Genomic DNA, 25,988 nt, shown 5'->3' on the forward strand with positions numbered 1-25,988 from the left:
TTTGTGTAGAAGCAGTGTTACGAGAAGCATTTTATTTTCCCTGAAACATCTGCAATGGCTTCTCTTTTCATCAGTTTCACCCCATTTCTTAGCAGTTTTGATAGGACTGAGTGGGATTCCCTTCAGACACAGAAAGGACAATAATATGGGATGCAAAGAGTACTTCCCATTCCTTAGGGTCAGAGGAGCCTGTTTTCCTATGTTTAAACATCATGATCTGGAATCCCGAACTTAAGAGTACAATATCTTCTTGAGAGAAGTATGCCCCTCTCTCCCTGTCCTACAAAAAAGGCATCTCATGTCAAGTTTGCCTCATAAAATGCCTCACGTTCTATTTTTCATGGCAGATTTTCCAGTTGCCCTCTTAGCCATCCTCTTCCTCCAAAGAAATATGAAACCACCCCAACCACTGCAGTCAACTTTTCTATTTTCCTATTTCTCATATTACACTTTCAATTCCTCAGAAATAAACTATAAATGACTCTCAGGACTCTGAGCCAAAGCTTAGCCATCATATCCCCGTGACCTGCACACACCTACACATCCAGACGGCTGGTGCCTGCCTTAACTGATGACATTCCACCGCAAAAGAAGTGAAAATGGCCAGTTCCTGCCTTAACTGATGACATTACCTTGTGAAATTCCTTTCCTTGGCTCATCCTGGCTCAAAAGCTCCCCCACTGAGCACCTTGTGACCCCCACCTCTGCCCGCCAGAGAACAGCCCCCTTTGACTGTAATTTTCCTTTACCTACCCAAATGCTATAAAACGGCCCCACCCCTATCTCCCATCACTGACTCTTTTCAGACTCAGCCCACCTGTACCCAGGTGATTAAAAAGCTTTATCGCTCACACAAAGCCTGTCTGTTGTCTCTTCACATGGATGTGCATGACATTTGGGTGCCGTGACTTGGATCGAGGGACCTCCCTTGGGAGGTCAATCCCCTGTCCTCCTGCTCTTTGCTCCGTGAGAAAGATCCACCTATGACCTCAGACCGACCAGCCCAAGGAACATCTCACCAATTTTAAATCCGGTAAGCGGCCTATTTTCACTCTCTTCTCCAACCTCTCTCACTATCCCTCAGCCTCTTTCTCCTTTCAATCTTGGCGCCACACTTCAATCTCTCCGTTCTCTTAATTTCAGTTCCTTTACTTTTCTGGTAGAGACAAAGGAGATGTGTTTCATCCGTGGGCCCAAAACTCCGGCACCGGTCACGGACTCGGGAAGACAGTCTTCCCTTGGTGTTTGATCATGCGGGGACGCCTGCCTGATTAGTCACCCACGTTTCAGAGGTGTCTGACCACGCTGCAGGGACGCCTGTCTTGGTCCTTCACCCTTAGTGGCAAGTATCGCTTTTCTGGGGGCGGAGGGCAAGAACCCCCCCAACCCCTTCTCTGCTTTTCTCGGGGGGCAAGAACCCCCCCAACCCCTTCTCTCTGCTTTTCTGGGGGACAAGAACTCCCCGACCCCTTATCTCTGCATCCCGACCCCTTTCCCACTTTTCTGGGGGGCAAGCACCCCTCAACCCCTTCTCTCCATCTCTCTCTCTTTTCTCTGGGCTTGCCTCCTTCGCTATGGGCAACCTTCCACCCTCCATTCCTCCTCCTCCTCCCTTAGCCTGTGTTCTCAAGAACTTAAAGCCTCTTCAACTCACACCTGACCTAAAACCTAAATGCCCTATTTTCTTCTACAATGCCGCTTGACCCCAGTACAAACTCGACAGTAGTTCCAAATAGCCAGAAAATGGCATTTTTTATTTTTCCATCCTACAAGATCTAAATAATTCTTGTTGGAAAATGGGCAAACGGTCTGAGGTGCCTGACGTTCAGGCATTCTTTTACACATCGGTCCCTCCCTAGTCTCTGTTCCAAATGCAACTCGTCCCAAATCTTCCTTCTTTCCCTCCCTCCTGTCCCCTCAGCCCCAACCCCAAGTGTCGCTGAGTCTTTCTAATCTTCCTTTTCTACAGACCCATCTGACCTCTCCCATCCTCGCCAGGCTGAGCTACGTCCCAATTTTTCCTCAGCCTCTGCTCCCCAACCCTATAATCCTTTTATCACCTCCGCTCCTCACACCCGGTCTGGCTTACACTTTCATTCCACGACTAGCCCTCCCCCACCTGCCCCGCAATTTCCTCTTAAAAAGGTGACCAGAGCTAAAGACATAGTCAAGGTTCATTCTCCTTTTTCTTTATCCGACCTCTCCCAAATCAGTTAGCGTTTAGGCTCTTTTTCATCAAATATGAAAAACCCAGCCCAGTTCATGGCTCATTTAGCAGCAACCCTGAGACACTTTACAGTCCTAGACCCTAAAAGGTCAAAAGGCCATCTTATTCTCATATACATTTTATTACCCAATCCACTCCCGACATTAAATAAAACCCCCAAAATTAAATTCCAGCCCTCAAACCCCACAACAGGACTTAATTAACCCACCTTCAAGGTGTACAATAATAAAGTAGAGGCAGCCAAGTAGCAGTGCATTTCCGAGTCGCAATTCCTTGCCTCCACTGTGAGAGAAACCCCAACCACATCTCCAGCGCACAAGAACTTTCAAATACCTGAACCACAGCTGCCAGGCGTTCCTCCAGGACCGTCTCCCCCAGGAGCTTGCTACAAGTGCTGGAAATCTGACCACTGGGCCAAGGAATGTCGGCAGCCCAGGGTTCCTCCTAAGCCGTGTCCCATCTGTGCAAGACCCCACTGAAAACTCGCCTGGCAGCCACTTCCACAGCCCCTGGAACTCTCGCCCACGGCTCTGAGGGACTCCTTTCCAGACCTTCTGGGCTTAGCAGCTGAAGACTGACACTGCCTGATTGCCTCGGAAGCCTACAGACCATTGCAGATGCTTTAGATAACGCTCACAATGGAAGCTAAGTCCGTCCCCTTCTTAATCAACATGGAGGCTGCCCACTCCACATTACCTTCTTTTCAAGGGCCTGGTTCCCTTGCCTCCATAACTGTTGTGGGTATTGACGACCAGGCTTCTAAACCTCTTAAAACTCCACAACTCTGGTGCCAACTTAGACAATACTCTTTTAAGCACTCCTTTTTAGTTATCCCCACCTGCCCAGTTCCCCTATTAGGCCGAGACATTTTAACTAAATTATCTGCTTCCCTGACTATTCCTAGGCTACAGCCGCACCTCATTGCTGCCTTTTCCTCAGTTCAAAGCCTCCTTCACATCCTCCCCTTGTATCTCCCCACCTTAACCCACAAGTATGGGACACCTCTACTCCCTCCTTGGTGACTGATCATTCATCCCTTACTATCTCATTAAAACCTAGTCACCCTTACCCCGCTCAACGCCAATAGCCCATCCCACAGCACATGTTAAAAGGATTAAAGCTTGTTATCACTCACCTGCTGCAGCATGGCCTTTTATTTTATTTTATTTTATTTTTTTGAGACGGAGTCTCGCTGCGTCTCCCAGGCTGGAGTGAGCGGGGCGATCTCGGCTCACTGCAAGCTCCGCCCCCCGGGTTCCCGCCATTCTCCTGCCTCAGCCTCCCGAGGAGCTGGGACCACAGGCGCCGCCACCACGCCCGGCTAGTTTTTTGTATTTTTAGTAGAGACGGGGTTTCACCGTGTTAGCCAGGATGGTCTGGATCTCCTGACCTCGTGATCCACCCGCCTCGGCCTCCCAAAGTGCTGGGATTACAGGCTTGAGCCACCGCGCCCGGCCAGCATGGCCTTTTAAAGCCTGTAAACTCCCCTTACAATTCCCCCATTTTACCTGTCCTAAAACCAGACAAGGCTTATACGTTAGTTCAGGATCTGTGCCTTATCAACCAAATTGTCTATCCACCCTGTAGTGCCAAACCCATATACTCTCCTATCCTCAATACCTCCCTTCACAACCCATTATTCTGTTGTGGATCTCAAACATACTTTCTTTACTATTCCTTTGCACCCTTCATCCCAGCCTCTCGTCCCTTTCACTTGGACTGACCCTGACACCCATCAGGCTCAGCAAATTACCTGGGCTGTACGGCCACAAGGCTTCACGGACAGCCCCCATTACTTCAGTCAAGCCCAAATTTCTTCCTCATCTGTTACCTATCTCGCTGCCACCCTAATACTTTTAGAGGCCCTCAGAATCACAAACTATGCTCAACTCACTCTCTACAGTTCTCATAACTTCCAAAATCTATTTTTTCCTCCCACCTGACGCATATACTTTCTGCTCCCAGACTCCATCAGCTATACTCACTCTTTGTTGACTCTCCCACAATTACCATTGTTCCTGGCCTGGACTTCAATCTGGCCTCCCACGTTATTCCAGATACCACACCTGACCCTCATGACTGCGTCTCTCTGATCCACCTGACATTCACCCCATTTCCCCATATTTTCTTCTTCCCTGTTCCTCACCCTGATCACATTTAGTTTATTGATGGCAGTTCCACCAGGCCTGATCGCCACTCACCAGCAAAGGCAAGCTATGCAATAGTATCTTCCACATCTATCACTGAGGCTACCATTCTGCCGCCCTCCATGACCTTTCTGCAAGCCGAACTAGTTGCCTTAACTCAGGCCCTCACTCTTGCAAAAGGACTACGTGTCAATATTTATACTGACTCTAAATATTCCTTCTATATTCTTCACCACCGTGCTGTTATATGGGCTGAAAGAGATTTCCTCACTACGCAAGGGTCCTCCATCATTAATTGCCTCTTTAATAAAAACACTTCTCAAAGCTGCTTTACTTCCAAAGGAAGCTGGAGTCGTTCACTGCAAGGGCCATCAAATCAGATCCCAGCGCTCAGGACACTGCTTACGCTGATAGGGTGGCTAAAAAAGCAGCTAGAGGTCCAACTTCTGTCCCTCACGGTCAGTTTTTCTCCTTCACATCGGCCACTTCCACTTACTCCCCCACTGAAACTTCCACCTGTCAATCTCTTCCCACACAAGGCAATTGGTTCTTAGACCAAGGAAAATATCTCCTTCCAGCCTCACAGGCCCATTCTATTCTGTCATCATTTCATAACCTCTTCCCTCTAGGTTACAAGCCGCTAGCCCGTCTCTTAGAACCTCTCATTTCCTTTCCATCGTGGAAATCTATCCTCAAGGAAATCACTTCTCAGTGTTCCATCTGCTATTCTACTACTCCTTAGGAATTTCTCAGGCCCCCTCCCTTCCCTACACATCAAGCTCAAGGTTTTACCCCCACCCAGGACTGGCAAATTGACTTTACTCACATGCCCCGAGTCAGGAAACTAAAATACCTCTTGGTCTAGGTAGACACTTTCACTGGATGGGTAGAGGCCTTTCCCACAGGTCTGAGAAGGCCACCGCGGTCATTTCTCCCCTTCTGTCAGACATAGTTCCTCGGTTTGACCCTCCCACCTCTATACAGTCCAATAGCAGACCGGCCTTTATTAGTCAATCACCCAAGCAGTTTTTCAGGCTCTTAGTATTCAGTGAAACCTTTATATCCTTTACCGTCCTCAATCTTCAGGAAAAGTAGAACGGACTAATGGTCGTTCAAAAACACACCTCACCAAGCTCAGTCACCAGCTGAAAAAGGACTAGACAATACTTTTACCACTTTCCCTTCTCAGAATTCAGGCCTGTCCTCAGAATGCTGCAGGTTCCAGCCCATTTGAGCTCCTGTCAGTGGACACTCCTTTTTATTAGGTCCCAGTCTCATTCCAGACACCAGCCCACCTTGAACTGCACCCCAAAAACTTAGAGCCTAAAAACTCAACAGCCAAGCAAGTAATTACGCTGAACCACCTTAGGCTCTCTCTAATAGGATGTCCTAGGTCCTCCCAGTTCTTAGTCCTTTATTACCTGTTTTTTTCTCCTTCTCTTATTCGGACCTTGTGTCTTCCGCTTAGTTTTTCGATTCATACAAAACCACATCCAGGCCATCACCAATAATTCTATAAGATAAATGCTCCTCCTAACAACCCCACAATATCGCCTCTTACCACAAAATCTTCCTTCAGCTTAATCTCTCCCACTCTAGGTTCCCACGCTGCCCCAATCCCGCTTGAAGCAGCCCTGAGAATCATCGCCCATTATCTCTCCATACCACCCCCCAAAAATTTTAGCCGCCCCAACATTTCAACACTATTTTCTTTTATTTTTCTTATTAATATAAAAAGACAGGAATGTCAGGCTTCTGAGCCAAAGCTTAGCCATCATATCCCCTGTGACCTGCACACACCTACACATCCAGATGGCCGGTTCCTGCCTTAACTGGTGACATTCCACCACAAAAGAAGTGAAAATGGTCTGTTCCTGCCTTAACTGATGACATTACCTCGTGAAATTCCTTTTCCTGGCTCATCCTGGCTCAAAAAGCTCCCCCTCTGAGCACCTTGTGACCCCCACCCCTGCCCGCCAGAGAACAACCCCCCTTTGACTGTAATTTTCCTTTACCTACCCAAATCCTATAAAACGGCCCCACCCCATCTCCCTTTGCTGACTCTCTTTTCAGACTCAGCCCGCCTGCACCCAGGTGAGTAAAAAGCTTTATTGCTCACACAAAGCCTGTTTTGTGGTCTCTTCACATGGACACACATGACAGTGACCAAACAATTCTCATTATTACTCATTATTACAATATTAGATGCTAACTGATTTATATTATTAACTGATTTATATTATTTATATTATATTATACAATATTAGATGCCAACTGATTTTTTTTTTTCTGTGAGTTTGGAAGCCCCAACCTAGTCTGAATTTAATTTGTTTTAACAGGCAAAACACATCCTAATTGTGGGAAAATTCTGAAATGTATGCCCTGTCTTCCTAGCAGATTCTCCTTGGTAAATCAAATTAATCTTATTTCAAACTTTGGGTATGACTAAAGGAGTTACTTAAACCCAAGTTGTACAGCAGTTTTGCTTGGCCCACCTCTGGGTCTTGGTTTTTGATTTTTAAGTTAGATGTCTTTGGGTAGGACATAAATTATCCAGATCTAACAAGTTTTACTGAGCAAGCCCCCTTCCACCTGGGACTTCACCGATGTGATACCTGACTGGCCTCTAATGGTATTTAAGGGTCGGGTGCAGCCTGTACTTCCAGCACTTTGGGAGGCCGAGGTGGGATCACCTGAGCACAGGAGTTTGAGACAAGCCTTAGTAATATAGACAGTCTCTCTCTCTCTCTTTCTCTCTCTCTCTCTCCCTCCAACTTTTTCTTTCTCTTTTGTTTAACAGCTGGGCATGGTAGCACATTCCCATAGTCCCTGCTACTCCAGAAGCTGAGGTGGGAGGATCACCTGAGTCCAGGAGGTGGAGGCTGCAGTGAGCCATGATGGCGCCACTGCACTCCAGCCCGAGTTTGTAATTTCCACATGGCCTAATAATATTGTTTGGTTCTGAGCAAAGAAGGAGAAGATTTTGGTCTCTATGAGGATTTTTCAAATTCATAACAGCCACAGCAGTAGAGTTCCTGATAACTCATTTTTTAAAATTTAAATAAAATGCTTCACGGGCTTATAAGTTTTTGAGATACATTGAACAAAATCGTACATAGTTTTTTTCAGACTTGCTGTGCTTTATTCAGTAGTGCATAAAAACCTATTTTTATTAAATCATGCTGTAGAATATTTGTTATAATTATAGTCATTAATCTTATTTATGTAATCTCATTTTTATGTAACGTTTTCTATCTTTTATTATATAATAAAAAAGTTCTTTGACATATCAAAGAACGGGGAATACATAGTTTAAAATTGTTTAGAGCACTTATGAGCCAAAAAGTCTGATCACTGCTCAAAATACCCCTAAACAATAAGAACAACAATATTTACCAAAAAAGTTTGTGCCTGATCTCTCTACAATACACAAATCATTAATGTTCAGTTACAATCTATCAAATTAACTTTGTTTTTTCTGATTTGATCATTAACCTGCTTATTTTAAATTTTGGTTTGAGGTCTGTTACTAAATAACATAGTGGTCTTTCTGAGTACTACTGCTTATAGGTAGTAAGCAAAGGAATAGAAAGCAAGAGTGCAGAAACCAACAAAAAAGCCTAAACCGCCTCTACATTTTTTGCAAACGTCATTTGATTTGCATTTTGCTTTCAATAGCTGCTTTCACAACAACAGGAAAAAACAGGTGACTGCATTTGGGAATCCTGTTTATATTGGGTGCATGAAATATTTTAGTTAAATTGTGTTCTAAGTAGATTGGCAGGTTGCCATCAGCTCTTAGGGTTTCCACAGTTATCTGTCAATAACCAGCCCCAAAAGTCACTCTGAGGTAGAACTGTCTTCTTCGTGTGATTCTAAAATCGAACTGCCCAAACCTGTAACTACTCCCCTGGGATGTTTTTATGCTATTAAGAAACACATTTTTCACCATCTTTGCCAGTTTCTCAATACAAGTAGGTTGTCACCATAAAACATCTTGTGAATGATCCCCTGTCCAACATATGCAAAGGAATATGAGCCTGTTCCTCCGAGTTAAATGCATTCTGAAATGTTATATATGTCATATATATATGTCATAGAATATATATATGTCATAGAAATATTATCAGAGAAGAAATCAGTAAACTCCTGATGAAATGCTGTCACTGTTGAGGATAACTGTTTTCTAAATCTTTATTAGTTATTTTTTTAACACATCAACAAGATTTAAAAATAAATGTAATCAATAACAGAATTAATTTTCCAAAGGGTGCTTATGTGCTGATAATAATGTAAATCGGACATAAACTGGTTTGATTACATTTTTTTTCAGTGAAAAATAATTGAAATAAGCCTAAAAGCCAGGATGGTTTTGATGGTGGGATGAGATATTAGATGTGAAATAATCTGTTTGACTGGATTTTTTTTTTCACTTTCCTGTAGACTGAGTCCTGAGAAATATACGGTCAGAATCAGTTAACAATATTCTGTTGTTGGTGTTTCCATTTGACTTGAAAGCAAGACCTCCAGCTGCATTTTAAAAACACCATCGATCTGCTCAGATAACCCAAATTCACTGTTTTACTGTTCAATATAAATTAAAAATGAAACTATGTCATGCTGATAATGTTTTGCAAGTTATACTTGAAATAAGTGTCATCAGGCAGAGCATCTGGGTCACGATGGACTGATGTCTCCTAACATGGTTACACTGCCTGCTTAACCATTGGTCATCATTGAGAACTTCGGCTCACAATCTAATTAAAGAAATAAGTAAGTTGGTATACTGAAAAATCATAGCTGTTATATGCTAAGCACAAGAAAAATTATCCCAGAGAGCTTCAACTTATATTATACATCCTGATTTGTAGAGTAACAATCATAATAGTTATTCATTTCTTAGCAGTTTGAAAAACATCTACGATAGCTATATTTACAGCTGTAGGAAAGGGAAACAAAATGGACAGTTTGTTAACATAGAGAACATATTTAGAGGCATATATATATGTTATATATATACATACACATACAATCACACAATGTTTTTAATAAATGAAATGTAGTTAGATTTATAAAGCACTACATTAAGTGTTTTGGAAAGTTTGGAAAGGGATAAGGATGAGTTTAAAATGATAAACTGATATAATATGAAAAAGAATAATTTTATGTTTTAAGTTCAGAGTCTTGGTCATTGATAGTGTCAAGAACCAAAGGAAGCGAGCCACTTCCTTAGGAGGGGCTGTATATGAATTTAAGAATTCCTAACATTAAACCTTGAAAATCTTGTATGCAGAATGTATTTACTGGTATTGTTCCATCATTGGCCTTAAACATCTGTGCTGTTGAAATCTGGGTATAGTGAGGACGGATCTAGGAGGTGCTTGTGGTCTAGGACTTTGGAATTTTAGCTTAGTGCATTGCCAAGAGGGAAACAGAGATATCAGAAGCTGTGGGTGCAACATTTGACATCAGATATGATTCATATATTAACTCAATTTCTGGCCATATAAACTTGGGCAAGTTATTTAACTTATTTAAATTTCATTTGAAATATTAATTATTCAAATGGAATGATAATATCTCCTTCGCTGTGTGAGGATTCCAATAATAGATATGAAATATTTTTTGTTAGTTGGATGTTATCAGGACTTACAACTTAGGCAGGCCAGAGACTACAAGAAGAAACGGAGGTATGAATGTAGAATCTGAAGAGGAAGAATCAGGAAGCTGAGAATAGAAAAGGAAAACATTGAGGGGAAAAAGAGAGTAGTTTATATATAACTTCCAAACATTCCTCAGCCATGATCTAGCTTCGGTGGATCTCAAAATATTGGAAAAAAAATGGTGCTATCAAATGTCACCTGTGACAAACTCAACCACAAATCTCACACATTGCCTCTTACTGGTCCTCACGCAATTCATCTCTGTAGCGTTTGACTGTTGACCACCATTCTTTCCAGTACTGTCTCCTGGTTCTCCTTGACTGACTCCACTTCACTCCAATATCAGCTCTGACTTCTTCGGTTGTCCCTTAAACGTTATGACTTAATTTCCTCAATATTTTGCTTTGACCACTTTTAATTATATTTCACTTTATTCTATTCAACTCAACTACCTAAATATTTATCGAGTTTACTGATGTCCAGCACCCAGCAATGCATGAGAAGATGAGAATGGTACGTTTAAAGAAAAATAAGACTCATTCTTCACCCTTAAGAAAGTTTTATTTCAGTGGAGGTTACAGTAGAAACCCACATAGCTTTTTAAAATTCTTTGAATGACCTGAAGGGTTTTCCAAACACATAACAAAGGTGTAAGTTGTGCATATTTATCTCTACTTTAAACCTCTGTTCCAAGCTCCATACTCAAATTCCAAAGCCCTCTGGATGTTTCCTATGTATGTCCCTTTAAATTTTCAAATTCACTGTGTTTAAATGTAATCTTGGTATACTTCCTTCTAAATGATATTTCCTCTTTTGTCAAGCTCCGTTAGTAAGTAGGCACATGATTCTTCCTGGTATCAATGCTAGTAATCTTCAGTTTTCCTTCCCTCACCTTGCATTAGTCTAAGCCCTTACAACAGCTTCTTTCGACAAGTCTCCCACCTTTACTCTCCATTCCATCTCCACTGGTCACTACCCAACATCAGACCTTAATCTCTTCTCTAATTAGACAATTAGAATAGACATAACAGCTTCTGTGATCTTTATCAATCCCTTTTAACCCCTTTTACACAATGTTTCCAGTGTAATTTCCACAAAGCATAATTCTAGCTGTGTCCTCGGTGTTGACAAACTTCCCCATAGGGAAATAGCCTCTAAACTAAAATCTGGTCCCTTTTGCCTGGAACTAAAATGCTTTCTCCATCATTTGCCCAACTCTCCCTTTTTATACCCTTTTTCTCCCTTTCTCCACATGCTCACTATTCCATCAACAATTGTCCGTTCCAGGCCTGTCCCAGCTAAATGCCTTTTCCTTTTTTTTTTTTTTCCCCTGACATATGGAGTTTCACTTGTTGTCCAGGCAGAAGTGCAATGGCGCAATCTCGACTCACTGCAACCTCCGCCTCCCGGGTTCAAGTGAATCTCCTGCCTCAGCCTCCCAAGTAGCTGGGATTAGACTACCTCTTACCTCATTACTCAAACTGCAACGTCTTTTCTCTACACAATTAGGTCCTAACTATTCATCAAGTCTCAGCTCAAATTTCACTTCTAATTGGAGTCTGGCCTCATTCTTTCTTCCAATTAGCATCGTAATGAATGACTAATTTCTCTCTGCATCCCTGGAGATTTGTTCCTATCTTTATTCGGCCATATGTTATGATCAGTCACTTGTCTGTCATTATTCCTAGCTACTCCAGGTGAAGGCAGGAGCACAACAGACATTTGTTGGTTAGAATAAAACTGGGAAGGAAAGACTATTGAAGCACTAAACAATCTCTGGAAAGACCTGCTGAGGACTGTGATACACACTCCTCTCTGTCTTTTACTGCTCCCTCTTCAATAAGAACAGCAAAATGTATTCTGCAGCCCAGAGATCTTTCCTGAGCCACACAGTTCATGTGGATATTACACAGGCTCTACAAACTTAGCCTGCCTAAATATGAACTCATCTTCTTCAACCCTAAACTGATTTCTCTAACTGAATGTCTCCTGTCTGTTGGAACCAATACTCAACCGGTTGCCCAAGAGAAAAACTTGGAGACATCCCTGATCTCTTCTTTTCCTTTACCTCTCACGTCCAGCGTATTTTATCTCTTCCTAATATTTCTCAAGAAGGTCTCTTCCACTTTGCCACTGATACACTTTCTTGATTCAAATCTTCATTATTTTATACCTAAACTACTAACCACACTTCTTTCTGTGACCTACTTCCTCTAAAATCTCCGTGGGTGTTAGGATGCTATATGTAAAATCCAAGTCTGACCCTGACTCATCCATCTCAGATTTTTCTGCATTTCCCAGTTCATCTGTAGACCTGAGTTCAATTTCTTCAGCATCAGGTAAAGGACACTCCATGTCCTTTCTCACTGACCTGTCTGTGCTCATATCAGTTTACTCCTTGCCTCACATGTCACCATTCAGCTAAATACAGTGTACCTGCTGTTTTCCTTCCGGACTCCTCGACTCTGCTCAGACTGTCCCCCGCTCCTGATACAGCTCTCCTTCTATCCAGTGCGCTTCCTTCCGTCTCCTGACCCTTCCATGTTGCTAATATGTACCTTAAGTCTAGATGAGCTATTACATTCACTGAAAAAAATTCTGCAACTTATGAAATTGAGTTAGGTGCTCCTCACCTGACTCCCATTAGTACTACCCTATTCTTCCACTTTGATTGTAATGTTTATTTTGATTCTCTTAAAAAAAAAAAATCAGAGTTCCTCAGGAGTGAGAAACATATCTTAGCTATTTTTGAATCCATAGTGCCTCCAGAATTAGATGTTTAATAAAGGTTTACTAGAGGAAAATAAGGGAAGAAAAAAAGTAATCATGTATCAAAGTATCCTATGTACCCCATAAATATATACACTTACTATGTACCCACAACAATGAAAAAAAAATTTTTTTAAAGAATAAGTTGCCCTACGGTAACACGGTCAGTTGACTTGGAAGAACCACTCTGGCCTCAGAATAGAGCTTTCCAAATGTCATGTCATGAACATGGAAAACAAAAAATAAAATTCCAAGGCCCCCACCTCCAACCAACTGAATGGACCCCTTCTTTTGGCCTAGAGCCTCCAAAGTTAACTTAAAAACTAGTTCAGGCCATGATGGGAAGTGGGGCATTGAATATGTCTGATTATACCCTTCTCTCTTTGGAATTCAGGCGTAACTGCCCCCCCCCCCCCCCCCCCCCCCCCCCCCCCCCCCCCCCCCCCCCCCCCCCCCCCCCCCCCCCCCCCCCCCCCCCCCCCCCCCCCCCCCCCCCCCCCCCCCCCCCCCCCCCCCCCCCCCCCCCCCCCACCAGCGTTAACATTAAAATGAACATCTTAAGACTAACAAAACAGACTCTTTGTAGCAACAAGATACCAAATTCCAAGCTGACTGTAGTATAGCATCACATGACAGATAACAGGCCCTGAAAGAAACTGAAGTATTTTACACCAAAATATATTTTTTGACATGTTTTTAAATGACCCTGCAAAGCTGTTTCTTGTGAGGAAAATTTACATTCTGTAGACAACTCCTTCCCTTATTAGGTCTTTTCAGGAAAGTCTAGCACCTTTTAAGGTGATAAGAAGACCTTTAGCATTTATTGTCTGCTTCCTGCTTCCTGGAGGCTTCATCTGCATAACAAGAACCTTGGCTTCCATAATCCCAATCCCCCTTATCTTAACCTTCAGCATTTCTTTCTGCTGACTTCAACTCTTTGGGCAAAACAACTCTTTCAACCAATTGCCAGTTCGGAAATATTTGAGTCCACCTATGACCCGGATTCCCAACCCCCTCACACTATCCCACCTTTCCAGACTGACCAATGTATACCTTACCTGTGTTGATTGATGTCTGGCTGTCCTCTCTGCCCCTCTAAAATGTATGAAGTCAAGCTGTGACCTGACCATCTTGGGTACACATTCTCAGGACCTCCTGAGGTTGTGCCATGGGTATGTCCTTAACCCTGACAGAATAACCTCTAAACTCATCAAGAGACTTACCTCAGATACCTTTGGGTTTACAACCACATACACTCTGTTTTCCGCAGTCTCATGATTGTGGCCTACTCATTCCTGCATTTTCCTACTTTAGAGCGTTTGGTCACTTAAAATTTCTTGTTTGACCTTTCTGGTTTGGCCTACTTAGAGCCAGGAAATTCCAGGAACTGCATAAAATGTCTTTAGAGATGTTGATCTTAGTCACTTGACACTGACCAAACAGATTCAATTAACATGTAAATAAAATGGATAATATGGATAATGTGGTTTTTATGGTTTAAAAAAGTCTAGCTACTCACTTAAAAGTGGTTGCTTCTCTGGCTATTTATTCATTTTTCATTACTTTAATTGAGAAATATTCTGTATCTAATATCTTGTAAAATTCTCCATTACCCTCTTCATATTTTAATATTTTAAGAAAAAAATATATCCTCATTTATCTACCTATAGATATATAGACTATGTACAGTAGAGAGAACTTTAGTTAATGAAAAAAACTAAGTAAAGTGAATAAGTCCACAAACATTCAATAGCTGTAGATTCTTTTTGAGTGTCGAAATGTCAAAATAACTTTGATTAACATAAATAAATTCACCAAATCATTAGCTCATAAAATGTTGGCTCTTAGTATTATTCAGGGAGAATGCAACAACTAAGATCTCAATGTTCTAGAATGAACTACAACCTAGAAACGATTTCTACATGATCCCCAGAAAGACCTAAATAAAAATGATGTGTTGACAATACATTTGAATGGATAACAGCTTCTATAGGTCTTGCTTTAAATCATCTAATTAGTGCTTTTATTTGGTGCAGCAATTATAACCATGCCCTTGAAAAGCACTGGGGCTGTAGACGTGGCATAGCCCATTCCTCAGTTACATAACCAGTAACATCCTTTCATACATACAAGGATGAAGAGTGAGCCTGATTAGTGGTCTTCAGTCTGGAGAAATCCAAGTGTTCACTTGGGAACTTTAGATTTTATACTAATCTTTCAATTCACTGTAGCTACTGTACTCTTCATCTGGGTCATCTCCAGTGCCTCTCAAACTATCTGTGGAAAATGCATTAATTCCATATTTAACATTTCTAATCTCTTGCAGATGTTATTTTACTCACATGCAGTAAAGTGCACTGAAAACACACTGCTAGAAAACAAAATTGTGAATCCAAAGACAAAATGCACATTTTAAAATTATTATTGATTTCACAAGCATAAAATTACTCTGTCTAATGGCTATAAACCTTTCTTACGAATGATTATGCTCAATTTATGTATTCATTTTATGAATGGCCAGTAACAAATTTCTCCAACCAGCATTTGTCTACAGTCCATACCGGAAGACACCTAAATCTTCAATTCACCAAGGCAGGTCTGGAAAGGGGACTATTTGCTACTCAGTTTTCTAAAAGGTCTTTAAAGCATTATTACTGGGGAAAGTTTTCTTAGCACTGAATATCGACAATGGCTCCTCCATCCCCTTCAAATCATCTAAGACAGGACACACCCTGGCCATGGTGCTTCCCAGCTCTCATTCATACAACTGTTGAATAACCCTCAGTGGTGGCAAATTTGTTTATTTATTTATTTGCTTTGCCTCCTTAATGGCAAAGTACTTCTGTTAATCACAGCAAGCTTTTTTTCTTCAGCCCATTCTTTAAAATATTAATTTTCTATTTTTTCTTAAACTTGCATTTATCATCTAAGTTGTAAGCTTCCTTTTAAACTATCTATTAGGTTTTGTCTTGGAGAGCCATTATGGGTACCAGGACACACAGGAAATGGAAGAAGGAGAAGGCACAGCCCATTAGCTGAGAGAGATTGCAGTACAGGGTGAGCCAATTCTCACAGGCCAACAGTTTACAGAGCAATAGACCACCGTAGGTCATATTACATGTAGATGGATAAATACAGATGTGGAGCTCTGTAATGGAATGTCTATGTTATTTATATTACATAGGAATTGTATACATAATGTATGTATATATTTATAACATTATATATGTATATGGATAAATATGCACACACATTTGTCACACACATTCCTCACCTTACCCCAACCCCTGGACATCAAAGACAAATAGTAATAATATAATAATATAATATAATAGCATTACAATAAATCATGGCATGGATTATCTGAAATGTATAGCTCAAACCTAGGTTATTTCTCTGCACTTCAGAATTGAATATTGAAGTGCAAGCCTATATTTAATGCCTCCCTTAAATGTTTCCAAGGGAGCTGAAACATCGGTATGTCCAAAATAACCTGAACTGGCTCCTCAATCTAAGTTTTTAAAAAACATATCCTACGAACGAAGGCCTCACTGTAGAAATGTATCTTAAGGAAATTCATACCATCATTGTATCTCTCTTTATGAAAGCATAATAACTATTAATAAAGGGTAACTTAAATAAAAGAAACTTAGCAGCTATCCAATGGAACAGTATTCAGCTAAATGAATGAGACACGTTTGTATAAAACAGTCTAGCATGAAAAGATATGACTCAAGAAACACCGTTAAGTTAAAAAGGCAACTGCAGCACTGTTCACAATAGCAAAGACGTGGAACCCACCCAAACGCCCATCAGTGACAGACTGGATAAAGAAAATGTGGCACATATACACCATGGAATACTATGCAGCCATAAAAAGGATGAGTTTGTGTCCTTTGCAGGGACATGGATGGAGCTGGAAACCATCATTCTCAGCAGACTACCACAGGGACGAAAAACCAAACACCACATGTTCTCACTCCTAAGTGGGAGTTGAAGAATGAGATCACATGGACACAGGGAGGGGAGCATCACATGCTGGGGCCTGTCGTGGGGTGAGGGGCGAGGGAAGGGATAGCGTTGAGAGAAATACCTAATGTAAATGACTGGCTGATGGGTGCAGCAAACCATCATGGCACGTGTATACGTATGTGACAAAACTGCACCTTCTGCACACGTATCCCAGAACTTAAAGTACAATTTAAAAAAGCAAGTTTCAACATAAGAAATAAAAGTATAATCATATTTTATGTAAGACTAATGTAACCTGTTAATACTTACACAGAAAAAAGCATTTAGAAGAACACATGCCAAAAAAAGAGATAATAGTAACTATGTCTGGGTATTGGAATTATAGAAAATGTGCACTTTTTAAAGTAATTCTATAAGTTTAAAATACAGTTTTTATTATTTTAACATATTTTATTTATTTATGTATTATGTATTTATTTATTCAGACAGGATCTCACTCTGTCACCAAGCTGGAGTGCTGTGGCATGATAATGGCTCACCACAGCCTCTACCTCCTGGGCTCAAGTGATCCTCCAACCTCAGCTTCTGGAGTAGTTAGGACTCAGGTGCATGCCACCATGCTCAGCTAATGTTTATATATACATATTTTGTGGGTAGAGGCAGGGTTTCATCATGTTTCCCAGGCTGGTCTGAAACTCTTGGGCTCGGGTGATTATCCTGTCTTGGCCTCCCAAAGTGTTAGGACTACACCTGGCCAATTTTTTTTAAATGTATTTTTAAAATTATGAAAAAAATCAAAAAGAAAGACATAAAGAAGTGGCCAGCAGAAAAGTATAGGAAAAAAAAAGAGGAATCCAAGATAAGAAATCTAAAGAGAAAAAGGAAAATCAAGCAAGATGCTTACAGACTTGATTAGCATTTGAATTGTACCTCTCCAATGTAGAGAGCCAGTTAAAGACCCAGGGTTGCAATCATAATGCTGCTAACTTTTAATTTTGCATAAAATGAGAGTCAAGCAATGGGTTAAAATGATGAAGTAAAAAGGGGTTTAGATGATAATCCTTCCCACTACAGACTTTACTGATTTTCTAATGCCCTGAGGCGAAAGAACAGTGACTGCAAGGTCAAGGCTGCCATAAGGTCTCAGAGGTCTGAAGTTTGCAGTGGGAAAAATAACTAAGGATGTAGCTTTAGTCAGTTTCTTGAGGTCTCTAAAAATGTAAAAAAAAAAAAAAAAAAGGTAATGAGCCTTACAAGTGCCTATAGAGTAGGCAGCTCTTTCGATTCTGAGCAGTCATTTTCTCCTACCCATGCTTCTACTTGTCAATTTTGGAGACACGGCTTTCTTTTCTGGCCAGTTTTAACTCATCTTTACAAGCAATGCTTTCAAAAGAAGTGCAGGTAATGTGCTTGTTGAGAGAAAAGATTAATAGTGCTATGTGTAGTGTTTTCATGAGATGATTATTGTTATTTAGCAGTGTAAACGCCAATGGTACTGATTGCATTACAGGGAACAAAGGATGTAATAGTGTTTTGATGGGAACACAAAATATCAACCATTTTCACGCCAATTTTAACTAACTTGGACATTGAAACGTAAACAATGAACTTTCAGTTACTGACAGCTGCTGTGAAGTTTTGGCCACCATCAGGATGTGCCACTGAGGTCACAAAGCAGCAAGCTTTCAGTCACAAGACTTTCTTCGGAAAACTCCATCACGATCAACTTCTTATATATGTTTTTCTAGATTTTATTGTTTGCTCTTGGCTGCTTTTGCTTAGTACATTTAAAATGGAGTTAAGAATTGAAAGCGTCATTTAATAATTAAATCAATATGATTTAAAACAATTGCATCAGAATCTATAATATCCAAAGCAACAATAACATGCCACCATTAAACCAAACATCTATAGGAAATTATTCTGTTATTAAAATAAGTCTGTTGTACATATATAATGTCATACAACAAAAACATATTTTTATTTTTAAGAGCTTTGTGTTGAAATACATTAGATCAGTCATAATCTCTAGTTTATGATGCATTCCAATCATTTGGGATGATTGGACGCCCTTCATCTCTCCTCCTTCCTTTCTGCCTGCCTGCCTGCCTTCCTCCTTCCCCCCTCCCTTTCTTCCTTCCTCCCTTTCCTGCTTGTCTGCCTGCCTACCTGCCCCTCTCTTTTTTCTCTTTCTTTTCTTCTTTCTCTCTTTTTTCATTAATTTTTAATAATATAATGAATAACAGTGAATCCATATCCTAACTCAAAAACTAGGAACTGAAATGAGCCTCTGCGCTCTCTTTCTGTACCCACGTACCCATCCCTTTGCTTCCTTCCTCCAACAAAGATAACTAATGTCTCGAGTGTTACCCCTGTCATTCCTTTTCCTGAAGGAAAAAAGAAATCCACATATATATATGGAAAAAATCCATACACACAAACACCCTTTTGGATATTTCAAATAGTTGTTTTTTAAAAATTTGTTTTTATGAATATTAGCATGTAATTTTATAGGTTCTTATTTTTCATTAAACTTTGTATTAATATTATATCTCATTTGTGTTTAGCCATAATTCATGCATTTTCAATGCTATATAATATTTTATGGTAGAACAGATGAGAATTTATCTCTTCAGTTTGCTGTTGATAGAATTTTGACTATTATGATAAAAATCAGCAATTCCACCCCTGCAAATATTAATAGGAGAAATTCTTGCACATATGCATCAGGAATGTTCACAGCCATACGATTCATAAAATTTAAAAAATTGTAACCTCGCTTTTTCAACTTTAACCAAAGAAATTTCTTTATTAGAAAGGACCAACATTCTCATGCATGGGCCTGTTGTGAAATCAAGTGAATATTAAGGTATCTTTATTTTTTATTTGAACTTTAAATTTATATATATATGTACACACACACGTACACACATATGTGTATACACACATATATTTATGTGTATGTGTACATATATATAAATTATAATCCAGTAAAATTTTTCTGAATTTGTTTACTTATTTTCATCTACACTACTAGCACTAGAGCTAACACTACCCAAAATAGATATCTGGTAATTCTCTAGCTTTGTTTTAATTCTTGGCATAGCACTTCTTATGATCTAATTTTCTTTTCATTTGATTGTTTTTCTATCTCCTTCCAAGTGAGCAGGGATCTTTGTCACCCTTGAACATCCCTGTAACTCCAGCATACTGAATGGTGCCTCGTATATAGTAGGTGGTCAGTTAATCTCTGTTGAAGGAAGAAGCCATGATCTGCATAGTGTTGACGGATTATGGTGTCTGGTGACCATGCTTTCGTGTGTCTGAGAGCATTTATTATTTTGGACTACAGATGCACTGATTAAAACATGTTCCATAATAACAGTATGTTTTACCTTCACTGAATACAAGATTCTTATCTTCAAGTGTGCAATAAAAATGCAAAAGATTTTTTTCATCATTTATAAAGTACCTCTGTAATTAACTGCCAACACTTCTTTTATACTCTGCCAAGAAAATAATAACTTTTTTGCTGGAAAATATAAAACTCAACCCAAAATGGGGCATCTATCTATTTCAGAAGCCCCATGGTGATGGTTGTGGCCCTAATTAATGATGGCTTTCTAAAGTGAGAGGTAATTGCTGACACACATAACTCAAGGGGTTCAATGAGGAATATGAGCAGTAATGAATATTCGCTTTGAAGCCTGCATGACGGAGTGCTTAGATTACAGAAAGTTGAAGAACTATCCTGAATATGGCTGATAAATGGGATTTCCTTCCTGACCCTCACTTCCCTCAGTACTTAAGCAGTATCACTTTTCACACTTCAGTTTGGGAGCCTTGCCTGTAAACGTCAAAGATTTATGGTGAGTGAAAAACGTCCATATTAAAAAGGTAAGAGGAGATCCAGATGATATCCACTTTTGACCACTATAATTAATAGCTGAATCTTCAGTGGTAACTAATTGAATGGAGGTCAATGTGTTGCCATGGTAATGTCCTAGCCAAGCAATTTTACCCATTTTCCAGTCTGCCGCCCCTTTGCATAACTGAAGTTATAAAATGCTTTAATTGCAAGATTTGCAAATGATGCAACATCTGGGCTCGAATTTACATATAAAGGGAGAAGTTTAATGGAGTTATTAGCATATCTGTGTGAACACCTCAATTTTTATATTTAATTATAAAACCTGCAGTTTCACTGATGAACTCTGTGTGTATAATAGAAAAAAAGCAGTAGAGTAAGATATAAGAATCAGCATTTCCCTCCATTTCATTTTAGAAAATACAATATTTGAAATAGTAAATCATTACTTTGGCTTTGTCTTTAATAATTTGAGAAACAATAGATGGCAAAATTCACTAGACATTTCAAAACTTGCATCATTCTCATGAATATATGTGTACTGTTCATATATATATTATATATGTTTTATTATACATATAAACAGTATGCTTTAGAAAATTCAGCAGACAAATATCAAAAGTAAAATAAGGTAGCTACTTCACCTTTGCAATGAGAATATAAGTTTACTATCTAATTATAAGCATGTAAGAATTTCTATGACCATATTGCTGAAAAAAGAAAAATATGGGTTATATGAATGAATTAATTGATACATAATACAGAGAAGCAATATTTCTACAATGATGTTGACCTAAGGGAAGAGGGTAGGATGTGTGTGTTAGTAAGTTTGGTGTAATTTGGTATATGTAAAATAAAACAAAACAAACAAAAAAGCAAGATGGTATCATTATAGGGCTGTTGAATACTGAAATTAACTCTCTCAAGGAACCTCAGAAAATTTGTAATAAATGGCAAATATCTTGAATATATTTTAGTCAACATGATAGTTAAAAAACTACTACTTATAGCTCCCATATGTAGAAAAATATTGAAGAATAGAAATCACAATGCTAGAATGCTAGAATTTTTTAAAAAGCCATAACCCTTCATTGTTTTTCTAATGGTACTATTTTTTATTTTTCAAGCATCATGAACTTTCTAGTAGAACTTTATGCCTAGGGCTCCTTTGTTTTTTTCCTACCAAAACCATGACTTTCAGCTGTATTTTCCAGGATGCTGACACAGCTGATTATCTGAGATTTCATTACTCTGTTTCAATGTTTGCACAAAAGTTGGGATACAAAAAGCAAAAAAAGTCATGAAGTATAAAGACTTATAAAGATATAAATTTAGTCATATATATCTAAAACTGCTAAATCGCATGAAATATATTCTTTTGTATGTATCAAATATTAAAAATGTGATCAAGATGAACAACGGATCTGAATTTAAGGTACATAGTATAGCACAAAGGTAAAGAGGATAGGATGTGGTGTCCAGAGAGCTGGATTCAAATCTCAGCTTTTCCCTTATAAAATGAGTGAGCTTAAGTAAGTTGTGTAACATCCTAGTACAGCTTTTGCATCTATAAAGTGGGATCGTTAATACCAACTAACCATCTTGTCACAGAAATTCAACAATGCACATAAAGTACCCAGCAAGATGCCTAGTGCATAATAATCCTCAGATAATGGTACATACTGTAATTTTAATTATCCACCTCATTTGTGGGTACAGCTACTATCTCTGATAGAAGTGATTGAAATTGGTCAGAGGAAGATAAAATCGTGGCTGACTAGTAATTCTGAGTTAGCCTTTGGTCTCCTAATGAGAGCATAGTCTTTCACTAATGGCTAATTTGTTGGAAATTAAGCTGCTTTGAAGTCCCATTTAGAGTCATATTTTTTCACTGCTGCAGTTAATTTTCTTGCTGCTGCTCTGTAAGATATCCTGCAGGGAGCGGCATCCTCCATTTGGCAAGACAAAGGTAGCAGAACCATCTCCTCCAGAAAAGCAGGTCCCTAGCAAGGAAGGGGAGGTGCTTGTTTGAGATCAAACAATAGTTTGAGAGAGTGAGGTACACTTTCGAGCAAGAGGGGGCAAAAGCTGAGAGCTGAGAAGAAGGACCAACACACTTCTATGAGGTCCAAGCGTAGCTAGAAGCCACACAGAAAGAAAGGCAAGTCCTTTAAAAGGGGGAGATGGAAGGAATAAAATAATTTTTAAAGGCATATTTTAAAAAATGTAACTAGTTTTCACATTTAATTATTCAAGTAATTTTTCACTTTCTCCCCATAATTTTTCAATTTTTCTTCTTCTTCTTTTTTTTTAATGTCAAATATAAGCAATAATAGTGCATCAGTAGGGCTGGAGGGCCACTCTTACATATACATTGAGCTGCTAGTCATCTCTCTCATTTAATGCATGTATAAATTAAGATAACGAAATTAAGACAATTCACTCAGCAAATATACATTAAGTGACTTTTATGTATGCTACACTTTGAGTTCACAAAAACATACAAGACAGAGTCCTTGCACTTGTGAGATTTGCAGTCTCCTAGGAGGAGGGCATGAGCCTGGTCTGGCCAAGCTTGGAATACCTCGCAGGGACTACAATGGTTCAAGGTGGGTGTAAACCCCGGGGAGATCTTTTTTGTGACCTTTTACCAAATTATCAAGAAAGTAGAGCTCTTGTCCTTTGGACGCTTAGAGCTAGAACCCTGGAACTTCTGGGAGCCATCTGGGCCACCATGAGGAAGAATTCTCCCTAAATATGACAGAGAAGTTGAGTTGAGAGATGGACAGAGACAGACCCCTGAGGTTTGGAGTGCCTGAATGCATACATGCCTGAAAATTATCATACTTTTCAACTGGCAATTATGGGAAACTTCAACCCCTCCTCTTCCTTGACCACTTAAGCCATTTGAGGTCGGTTTTTCACTCTTTGCAAGTAAAGTAAGGCTTCTGACTAATAAAATTGATTTAGACTTTGTAATGGTGGAAATATACAGACGACCACAAATTAACTTTGTTTAACCAAGGTCTTTTAACAGCTAAATTTATGATCAAGTTAATGTGCATGTTTTGACGACACTTTAGCTACTATTAACGTCTTAAAGTTTAATCTTTTCCTGTATTTTCTTGAAATTCAAAATAATCTCAGTACTCCCTGAACAATAGTATTTCAGTTGATCATGCTATGCTATTTCCTAGGTGGTATCTAAGCATCTTTAGGGCTTGAAAAATGCTTGCATTTCAGGGATTATTTCTATTCCAGAATTCTGCTTCGACACAGTTTGAAGCCACCACACTCAGCCCCATGCTTCGAATGTTTGTGGTAAAAATAGAATTTATGTGAGCCAAATGCAATGGCTTGGAAATAACTGCTACCTGCTTGTACCTTCATGTTGCAAAACTGTCAAGAACTTCAACCTGTTAATTATAAGCAAACAGAGCTTAGAATCACTTCACTAAGAATAGCAACATTTTCCCTCACAACAGAAAAGAAAGAAAGAAAAAATAAAACAATTAAAAAAAGAGAAAGAAGGAACAAACTTCCTGGTTAGCACTTAGAATTAAGAAAGTTATTTGGTAAAACTATAAAGCAAAGCCAGAGAATGCTACACAGAAAATAGCCTAGTAATTAGCTCTGAGAAAAGGGAAAGGAAAGAAGGAAGGCACTCTGTCTGTCTCCCCCCACGGTGATGCAATGTTCTACTTTTAAACAAGGTGAGGTACAAACAGGCGGTCGTCATTGTATTAGTATACCGTGTACCCAACACTTATTTTTAGTGAGTTTTTTTGGCGTCAGTTTTTTATCTTTCGTGTTCCTTTTTTCTCCTTATTCCTAGCTTGTTTATTTTTTTTTAGTTTCAGTTTTACCTCAACTTCTTTTGGAATGTGCTTCTTTCTCTGGGAATAAGGTCGTGTTGGAAAGGAATGAATGGGTAAGAAGGTTGAAATATGGTGGGTAATATGTTTGTTGGCATGTTAAATATAAGATAGCTCCCTAAAAGACTTTTTATTCCTTCAGAGGAATATTCATGATTTAAATAACTTCTCAAAAGGTAATAACAATATATGTTCTGACAACTAGTTTCAATTAATCATCAATGCTATAATATTACTATTAATGGATTTTTAAACAGTTAGTTAATATGGTTTTATAAGAGTTGCGCCTTTTCTCTTCTTTTTCACTCTCTTTTTTCTTCTATAGAACAAATGTGACTTCTAACCCCGATACCTATTCACATCCAACTGTTGTTTTAAATGTAAATGTTTCAAAAACAGTTTTCAAGCATAGCTCATTGATTCAATATTAGTCAACACAATAGTATTTCTCAACTAACTTTTGTTTTAAACTTGTATTTCTAAACAACTCTCCATATAAAAATTTTTTTTTCAATGACCAGTGAAGATTATTGGATAAAATTCTCACCTCCTTTTAAACATAATCAATTTTTAACTTATTCTTTTAGAAAAGATTGAGTGAGTTTTAAATTGAGTTATAAACCAGAATTGCTTTAGGAATGTGAAATATTGACACTGAGATTCTTTAAAAAACAACAACAACACCTAAATCAACACAATCTCTAGTGTTATGTCTGGAGCTGTATTCTCCCACAGCATAATTCTCTTGGTGATTAAATAGCTTAAGTTTATTCTGAAATCGCTGGAATAGCAGTGTGTGAAGTACTAATCTGTAGGACAGCATAGTGCTCTACTGGCCCAAAGAAACATAGTTTCTGAACATGGCTAATTCATGATATAATAGAACAATTTAAAACACGAGAATTGTTTGAGTTGTAAGAAAACAAAACCAAGAAACAAAGCTCCCCCAAAATGTTTTGTAGAAATTGAGCCACATTTTTCTGCTTCCAAAGTTATTTTCTGATTAAAAAAAAAATACCTCTGAGAATACTAATCATTCCCATCACCTTCCTACTATCCTGGACCTGAAATCAAGTCAAAATCTGAAAGAGATTCCATTTCCTAATGCACTGCATCATTAAACTCACATATGATGACAAAATATCTGAGTTACAGGCAGCATACAATATTTGTACACCAACATCCTTATTTTGTGACTAAGATGAGATTTGTGAGAATATAAACTTTAATTTTACAAACAAAAAATTTTTAAATGTCATAACATTTGAATTTTATAAACAAATTAAATTATAATGAGAATTGTTGCACTTCAGTTTTTTAAAAAAGCCATCAACTACTCTTATTATAAGATGTTTATTCTTTACTTTTTAAATTTTGAAACATTTCAAACCCAAAGTGAAATTGCAAGAATAGTACAATGGATACTCATACACCCTTCATCAATCATTAATATCTGACCTCATATAT

General features: G+C 39.0%; 1 protein-coding gene across 7 annotated transcripts in view; it reads right to left on the reverse strand.

Moving 5' to 3' along the window:
• ROBO2 (roundabout guidance receptor 2) overlaps positions 1-25,988 on the reverse strand; it is a 1,778,513-nt gene that overhangs the window by 979,980 nt on the left and 772,545 nt on the right. The window lies entirely within an intron of this gene.

This window comes from Macaca thibetana, chromosome 2, assembly GCF_024542745.1.
Source record: "Macaca thibetana thibetana isolate TM-01 chromosome 2, ASM2454274v1, whole genome shotgun sequence".
NCBI lineage: Eukaryota > Metazoa > Chordata > Mammalia > Primates > Cercopithecidae > Macaca > Macaca thibetana.